This window comes from Amborella trichopoda, chromosome 4 (genome assembly GCF_054954075.1).
Source record: "Amborella trichopoda isolate Santa Cruz 75 chromosome 4, AtrichopodaSantaCruz75HAP2 v2.0, whole genome shotgun sequence".
Taxonomy (NCBI): domain Eukaryota; kingdom Viridiplantae; phylum Streptophyta; class Magnoliopsida; order Amborellales; family Amborellaceae; genus Amborella; species Amborella trichopoda.
Window position 1 is genome coordinate 19,594,616 of NC_142339.1, and position 9,421 is coordinate 19,604,036.

A 9,421-nucleotide genomic window follows, 5' to 3' on the forward strand; every position below is an offset into this window, starting at 1 on the left:
AGATTTGATCCTACGATTTTATCGCAAATCCTAATGCATGAAAAATCTATAAAAGTAATTATTCTCCTCCCTTGTCTATATACCTCTTACTTATTCTCTCTTCTCTCTTTACAATAGTGGTTCTCTCACTAACCCCTCTAAGGGGCACGCCCCACATAGGGTCTCTCTCTCTCTCTCTCCAAGAAACCTAAGGGGTCACACCCCACCCTAGCCTACCTCTCTCTCTCTCTCTCTCCTATAAACTATCCTAAGGGGCACGCCCCAACCTAGCAAGTCTCTCTCTCTGTTCTGTAGGCTCTAAGGAGGTATGCCCAAGCTAGGCTAGGTTAGCTTGACTCTCTCTCTCTTTCTCTCTCTCTCTCCCTCTCATGGGTTGCAAATCAAGGTTTTTTGGTTATATGATTTTGTGGGTAGCAAAGGGATCATCCTTAGGTAGTAGTTTTCTCTCTCATTTTTTAATTTCTAGCTCTCATAAGCATCAAGCCAAGGGGCTTGAATTAGGCTAAGTATGAAGGGCTTTGGTGGGTAGTTCTAGATTGGGATCCATGTGCATTGTTTGGGTTTTGCCATGAGAAGGAGAAATTAAGAGACCGATCAAAGATCTCGAGCACCATCAGAAGGAGAAGACTCGACATAGTATGTAATAAGCGTAGCTGACTTAATCTCCGGCACCCTCTTTTGTTTCTTCCATATTTATTTATTGTGCCTTTTATTCCCAAGCATAAGTTGTGCCATTTCTTTGTTTTTGAAAAAAAGATTTTCAATGGCTTCAAGTTCTTGAGATCCTATTGTATTTTTTTTCTTTTAATGTATTTGAAGTTATTATATTGTAAAAAGGCAAGTGGTAAGTGATCTTGACCTTGAAAAAGAAAAAAAGAATTGAAAAAGAAAAAAAACAAATTATTATATACTCCGACTAGATCACACGTGTATTTCTTTTAGTTATAAGATGCACAATTTTATGTCTTGAAATCCCTTTTTTCTTTCGTATCGATTGATATCGAGGTAGAGATAATCAAGTCGTGGGTTTTCAAACGTCGAAACCACCCTTTTCGGTAGGCTTTTGAGGTGCACCTTATTTCGACCCATATATAAAATCTTTCCTTTTCCAAAATGCTTGAATAAATTGTCATATACCCGAGACGAATATTCACTTTCTCCCAATGATGGGGCTCCCTTTTCACTTCTAAGGACTAAATTTTCATATACACATCAAGGACTAAATTTATCGTCTCTTGGGGAAAATAAATGCTGGAGTTCTATGGGTGAGGCTGGATTTTCACTAGATTTCCTATGAACAGGCTCAAGGTACCAAAACAAGATGATTTGACTTCTATTGCTTGAAGCACCAAATCAACATTCAAACATAAATAAAATGAATAAATTCCTCATTACGTTCAGAAAATATCCATTCGACTCACAAAAGAAATGCAATACGGAATTCCACAAAGTTAACCTCAATAACTGCAAGACACAATCCTAAACATGATAAAGTCCATGGTTTTGCTCATGAAGGTGGCATTTGAACTTTATTATATTACCCCAAAGTGCTACTAGGCTATGGCTCAAAGGAAAAGTTATGTACGAATCAAAAAACGTTTTTAGCACTATTTAATGGTCTAATTTTTTTTTTAATTTTAAATAGAGGTCCTATTTTTTTCATCTTTTATTTTTTTTCATTCCCCGCACCTCCCCCCCCCCCCCCTCCTGTCCTTTGCTGCAAGCATGGCACCAGTTTTTTTATTTATATTTGTTGGATTCTAGTTCTATCCTATAGTTTTGATGTCAATTCTAAGTCTATCTGATGCTTGAAATATTGAGCTACCCTAAGGCTGGGCAGTTCAATATCCAAAATATCATCTCTCTCTATAGTAATCCTATTCTCTTGTTTTGGGGTATTTCGAAATTTAAATCATCCAAATGACACCAAATTTTTTTTTGGTTGCAATATAGGACTTGCCTCAGTTGTTTTCTAGTTCTTATGGTTAAAAAACAATATGATGTTTGTGAAATCTGACTAACTCCAATGTTTTCATTTTATTACTTTTTTTGTACAAGTAGGAATTTCAGGATGAAACATTTGGTTTGGATCAGGGCTTTAAGTCCTTATTCGATCTTACCACAACACAACAAAAAAAAGAAAACAAAAATGACCATAGGGGTTGGTCCAATGTCTCAAACATTAGATAACATTTTTAACCAAAAAGAAAACACAACATGTTGAAACCATCAAACTACATTCGAATGATATTAAAAGAAAAAAAGGAATCATTCTCAAATTTGAAATATGGAAACACCCCAAAATAGGAGATTAAAATCAATAGAGAAAGGTGCGATGTTTTGCACATCAAACTTGCTAACCTTTTAGTAATCTAATATTTCAAACATCAGATAACCTAGAATTGAAAATTGGGTTACCCGATGGCCCTCATGTCGAACGAAATAGAAAAAAAAAAAATGTCATTTCATATATTTACAACATTAGATAGAGAGAAAAATTGGAAAAAAATATGGCATGACCTTCAAGTAAACTTTTAAAAATCATGGCCCGTTACATACTACATGAGAAAAATTATGTATGGTACATAATTTTCGTTGCTCAAACGAAGCATTATCTCTGCTCATAAAATTGGCTCATGGCATGCCTCGTCTCTTTCATTTGCAGAACGACTACAGTTACTCAAGTCAATTCTCAGTGCCTCCGCTATTTATTGGCATTTATCTTATATTCTACTAGGGTACACTTGTAGTATCATTGATGTAGTGATCTCGAGAACCCTTTAGCTTACAAAACCGGGAATCCCAAACATTGGGATCCCTCCCAAGATCATGTATATAATTGACTAAATGCGAAGTAGATGAATACAACTATAAATCGAGTGCGAGAAATAAAGCAAACATAAAAAGCACACCACAATAACACATGATTTACGTGGTTCACCCCGTATGGGCTACATCCACGGCTTCGGCAACTAGAAATCCATTATCACAATAAAGATTGCAGTTTTTGGTTACAAGAGTTAAAACATATCTCTAAACATCGGTAAAAGACTGTCACTGATCTTCCCTTCTAAACCTGCTCTCTCGATCGAGCAACATCGTCGATCGACATCATCTTTCCCACCGAAATACCACTACTGGAAAGATAACCTTGAGAGTAACATAGAGATTTTCTCTCTCTAGAAGTGGAAGTTAACCAACCCAAAACTCAGAGGAATACCGCCCCTCTCTCAGAGGCCATGTCTCTCTCTTGAAGACCCATCTCTATAATGGAGATCCATTCCCATAACCCTCAAAGATGTGAGCCTCAAAGGATGGGTAATATACCCTCCTTTACTCTCTTTATAATGACATCACTTTCTTGCTTCCCAAAAAAGTCAATTTTCTATTTTCATAATACCTTAATCTTTAGAACAAATATGGGTATGGTGATTTAGCAATCACCAAACCCAACAATCTCCACCTTGATAGCAAAATCACCATAATTGCCTTGACAATCTTTATTGAATAGATTTCTTCATACTTGCCTCCATTGTGGAATTTTCACAAATACTTTTTCTTCAAATTTTTCCACTTCAAACCATGGATATTTCTTGATTTCTTCTCACTTACCTCCATTGTGACATTGTCACAAACACTTACCTTCATATTTCTCCACCTTAAACTATGTATCGATAAAACTTCGTCATTTCTCTTTTTCTTAATATAAACCTTAGCCCTGTACACACCTTGTCCTTTGATATCAACTGTAGTGAACTCGAGAACCCCTTAGCTTGCGAAACCGGGAATCCCAAATATCGGGATCCCACCCAAAATCGTGTACATGATTGACTGAATGCGAAGTAGATGAATACAACTATAAATCGAGTGCGAGAAATAAAGCAGATATAAAAATCACACCACAATAACACATGATTTACGTGGTTCACCCTGTAGGGCTACATCCATGAGCTCGACAACTAGAAATTCACTATCACAATGAAGATTACATAATTGGGTTACAAGAGATAGTACCTATCTCTAAACATCGGTAAAAGACCATCACCGATCTTCCCTAAATTTTCTCTCTCGACCTAGCAACACCGTCGATCAACATCCTCTTTTCAACTGCAATACCGCTATTGGAAAGATAACCTCAAGAGAAACATGGAGATTTTCTCTCTCTAAAAGAGGAAGTTAACTAACCAAAAACTGATGAGAATACCGCCCCTCTCTCAGAGGCCATGTCTCTCTCTTGGAGATCCATCTCGATATTGGAGATATATTCTCATAACCTTCAAAGGGGTGACCCACAAAGGATGGGTATTATGTCCTCCTTCACTCTCTTATAAAGATATCACTTTCTTGCTTCCCAATAAACTTAATTTTTTATTTTCCATAATACCCGAATCTTAAGAAGAAAATATGGGTATGGTGATTTAGCTATCACCAAACCCAACAATTGAGAGGTCAGAACGTAATTTTCTCTGGGCAGGGACTACTGGAAATAAGGGATTGCATCTCGTACAATGGAATACACTTTGTCTGAAAGAAGAAAAGGGGGCACTGGGATTGCATTCATATATAGGATATTAATGTGATTGGTAGGATGAAGTTGACATAGAGAGTCATTTCCAACTCATCTTCTCTTTTGGCAAGATTTTTCAAATTAGATACCATTGCAAAACCACAGTTTGGAATGCCAAGTTTAGAATATGTCTCATGCTTGACGTGGTATAGTTTTTGGTATAAATAGGCAGTAATTTAATGTTAAATGGTTGGTTGGCAATGGAAGGCAGATTGATTTCGTGTCTAATATGTGGTTATTAGAACAATCATTTTTGGAGGTCTATGATATAAATACTCTCTTGCTTATTGGTTCCTTGACATTGGCAAAAGTATCTGATTTTTAAGATAATGCACCTCTCAGATGGAATCTTCCTCCCGCAACCCTCTCTCACAGGAAGTGCTGTCGTGTTCTACCTATTCGTTGGCATGAGGATCAGATTAGTTGGATCCATGCGGCAAATGATCTTTTGACGGTAAGGAGGACTTGGGCTTACATCAGAAGGGATAAGCATGTGAAACCTGTCTTCAAAACTTTGTGGTCTACACCTTCATTTCCTAGGGTGAATGGTTCATATGGTTAGCTTTGTATTCTATGTTACTCACTTCGTCGTTACTTCAATAAAGGGCATCACTTCAGTTTCCATCTACCCATTCTGTGCCTAAGAGGAAGAATTTTATATCATGTTACGGTGCAATGCATATATTCTAATTTGATATGGAGATCCATTCTTAGTAGATTTGAGAAGTACTTCCCCTTGAGCAAACCATAGCTACTCAGATGGACAATTGGATCAAATTTAGATTGTGATCCACATGAATGCAATGTTTTTTAGTATATTTCCATTACCATTTGGAGAATATAAGTGGAGAGCAATGCTTGTGTCCATGGGGGCAAGTACAGTTAGGGAGCAGTTCTTAAAACATATAATAACATTAGGTTGACGCTTTGGCAAAGGTAAATTGGGCTTTCCATTTCTTGGAATTTAATATAGCTACTAACCTCAAATTACAATGAAGTGTGGTTTGCCCCTCGGTTCAGAATTATATATGCCTACCGCCTTCTTTAGGCTTCTTTGAGCTCAAAATTGTCAGGGTTTCCAGGTGGAATCCGGGTCGTGCTGGCTATGGAATTATCTTTAGAAAATGATGTAGGTGGATTGATTGTAGCTTCTACAGCCATGTTGGGCGGTAACTCTAATGATATAACTAATTTCTATGCATTGGAGAAGGGGATGTCACAAGCAAGGGAACTGCACTATCTATTTATTGTCATTGAAAGTGACTCCAAGCATCTTGTTGATTCCATTAGTCATTGTACTAGGCCTCTTTGGAGATTATGCACAATGGTGGATAATTACACTTCTAAGCTTGAATCTTTCGCTGGAAATCATTGGAAGATCCTACACATCTATAGAGAAGCCAACATGGTTGCTAATGCCTTGCTAGTGTATTGATTTTTATGAATGAAGCAACGGAGTGGCGTGCTCGCCCCCCAAATTTTATAGCGCCTTTCATTTTATCTGATGTTGATAGTTTGTCCTTTGCTAAGGGTTGAATAAGAATTGTTCACGTAACATATAACGTGGTAAGGACCCAATATCCCCAAGAATTCACCCAAAAAATCCTGGGACCATCTGCAAATGGTAATCATTGATGGGGCATCACCTAATGTGATTAAGCAGGCATGGGCAAAACAACCCCCCGTGGGAAACCAGAAAAGTGTTTGAAGAAACTCGTGATGCATTAAAAAGGAGCATGACATGTATACTTTGAACTCTGTTGAGGTTGGTGACCTTTCCTGGAGGGGGATAACAAAGGTGGCAGTTGACGTATCTATCTTCTGCCCGTTTAGAAACTCATTTTTTCTAAAGTACACTAAATTTTGTACCCACTAGCATTACGTTTGGTTCCTCTAAACAGAGTGAAATGTAGAAGGTATTCACTCGAGATGGGAAAAATGGCTCAACATGATTATTCTACAGGTGCGGGATCTAGCTATTCCTTTTACCCATATGAAAAAGCGAATGTGCTAAATCTAAAATCCTCTTTTACATGATGTAGCTGGATTTTCTAATAAGGGAGTTGTAGCATAGATTGTGCACTGTACCTTTATTATTTTTCTTTAGGAATGAAAATGGACAATCGCCTAAATTCCCACTGTTTAACTCGGAAAACAAAAAAAAAAACCTCATTTTGTATGGAGAGATCAATAAAATGAGCGTTATTGATCAAAAGAAAGACACATGCTAAACAAGGGAGGGTGTGAGTTAGGTATAACTTCCATGCCGTTTTGGTTAATCAGTTTTGTTTTTGGTTGGTTCAACTTTTACTCCCATGGAAATTTCCGTTGAATTAAGGAATTTGTAGAGAAGTTACTTGCCTAAAACAAAAGCCAAATGTTTTACACTCTTAGAAGTATACTGTCCATTTACTCATATAAAACTCAATTTAAGATTAACTTTAGGATCTCAAATTTTCGGGATCAACCCCATTTACGTGCAGACTAATCTCGATCAAAAAAAATTTCAAACTGCACTTGCTATTGATTTTATAAAAACAATGTCAGAATACTGAATAGAGGTCGTCCAATTTTTAGAGTGTGAGATTTAATTGTTGTAAAACTCGGAATTAATTTCTTTTTTCTTTTGAAAATAATTATCTGATTCTCAGGTACTCTCACAATTTCATATAAAAAGATCCCTCCAAATGGGCCTTTAACCCAAGGAGTAGATGTACACTATGCTCCTGAGGAACATAGTATACCCCCTAGAAACATAAAGTATAGTCAGGACGATTGCAACCGTCTCTCTTTATAGATGTAAGCCCGTGTCCTGGTGTGGTAATCAGAGCCACACAAACAGCACATTTACACCGAGTCTAACTCCATTAAAAAACAAGAGTGTGAGGAAGTGAGAGGCTCCAAACACAATCACAGAACTTAAGGAATGCTGAGTTCTTAGTCCGTATTCTGCTGGTTAAATGAACCAAGAAACAGTAAATGAATGTAGATTGTAATTTGACACAATGAATGAGTGTTTGTACAGTAATAGAGTTCGAGGGTTGCGTTGCGTTTGGAAACCCAGCTCATGAGAAAAACTACATTCATCCATTCCTGGTAAAACATATTCCAAATTCTACAAGAACTATAACACCAAAAAACCAAGTTGGAAATGGTGGTTTTAGAGGGTGCGAGACCATAATTCGATATAATCTCCAATTTTGCACGTTCTCTTGAAAGATGACCTTGTGGCCTCCATTGCCCTTGTACTGACGGAACTTCTGCATTTCGAAATGAAAACCAAAAAAACCCAATTCTAATAAACTCCACAAAAAGCAAAGAAAGTTCATCATGTGTCTGATAATTTTCTTCTTTCTCTTTTTCGGTAAGAAATAATTTTTTTCACACGCCAAGAAGAAATTCACCAAACGTGACGAGAAAAGACCAGAACTCTCTTGCCATCAATCTTCAAATTCAGAACCAAAAATTCAGCTAAAAGAAACATAGAAGGGCACCGCATGATTGAGCCTACCTTCTTTGTGACTTCAGTGTTGAAGAACTCAGTTCTGAGAATTGACAAGTTCTGATCGAGCCATTTGCGTGTGAAGTAACTGACGTCAGTCCCTGGTTCATTCACAATAGTCTGAAGACACAAAGAACACCCGTCAACGAAATCATTTGCATTTTCTTTTCTTGTGAAAACCAAAGAAAGAAAGAGGATCAAGAAAAGAAAAGATAACCCAAGAAAGTAGAAAGAAGTTAAAAGAAGTTATCAGATTTTCGTTACACTGGAAATTTGGTAGGTATTTTCCTTTCTTGTGGACACTAATTAGAGAAATAGGATCAACGAAAGAAAAGATAACACAAGAAAGTAGAAAGAAGTTATCAGATTCTGTGTTACAGTGGCAATTAGGTAGGAAAGATGAGCTTTACAAGCGGCTGCGAACTTTCAGCTATCATGAGGCCTTAACTGGGCAACATAGTGATCTAAGATACCCTTAAACAAGTAGGCAATGACATCTTCTGCAACCGAGTTATCGTCGGTAATGAAATACTTGTCGATGAGGACATGAAATTCGGAGCAAATAGACACAATCTCGGACTCGATAATGTAAAGTTTATGCTTGATGGACTCCAACTATTGTGTATCGACCTCACCATGAGATCTGGACATTTCGTTCTGCCATGAAGCGCAGCGTGCATCCACTGACTTCATGTACGAAGTGCACAGGAGTTTGCGCTCTTCTTCGTTTATGCGCTTGGCCTTGTGACTTCTCTATGTTCTGCACCGCTTTTTTCATGAAATCAACCATCACGTCGTAGCGTTTCAACTTCAAGGAGCCTTGGCCAAGAACAATCAATCCTCCTCCTTCTTTTGTGCTTCTGGCTCCGTTGCCATTGCTGTTGGCTACTGCGTCACAGTTTTCTTGCAGACAGAGAGAGAAAGGGAGATGTTCCATACAATAAACGGGGTTTGTAGGAATGAGAGATATAGAGAGAGGTTGTCGGGTAGGGGGATGTTTAAAAGAAAATCTGGGGAGAGAGAGAGCCCGTGAGCTACCAAAGATGGAGAGAGAGAGTGGCAGGTGAGAAATCAAAATCGTTTTTCAGTACGTAAAATGACCAAAGCATCCTTCCTAAATTTTTTTTTTTTTTTTAAATGAAAAATGTCATTCAAATGATGGCCAAATCGCTTATGGAAAACTCTGATAAGTGGCCAAATGAATTAATTTGAAGTGCCTCTCCATATTTTCATACAATTGCTTCTCCCCGATCAGTTCCGATGCAAGAAAATGCTTGATATTATACTGTTTGCTTTGGAAATTAATTATGAAAATTATAGTGCTTGCCGATAAAAATAAAAAAACATGGCAT

General features: G+C 37.5%; 1 long non-coding RNA gene across 1 annotated transcript; it reads right to left on the bottom strand.

Annotated features, from left to right (window-relative positions):
- Window positions 1-7,637: 7,637 nt before the first annotated feature.
- Window positions 7,638-9,144, bottom strand: LOC148782341 (uncharacterized). The gene is made up of 3 exons (XR_016055138.1): window positions 8,705-9,144; window positions 8,079-8,189; window positions 7,638-7,827 (listed from the first exon to the last, which is right to left on the bottom strand). It is a non-coding gene; the product is annotated as an uncharacterized LOC148782341 (long non-coding RNA).
- Between the last annotated feature and the right edge of the window lie 277 nt (window positions 9,145-9,421).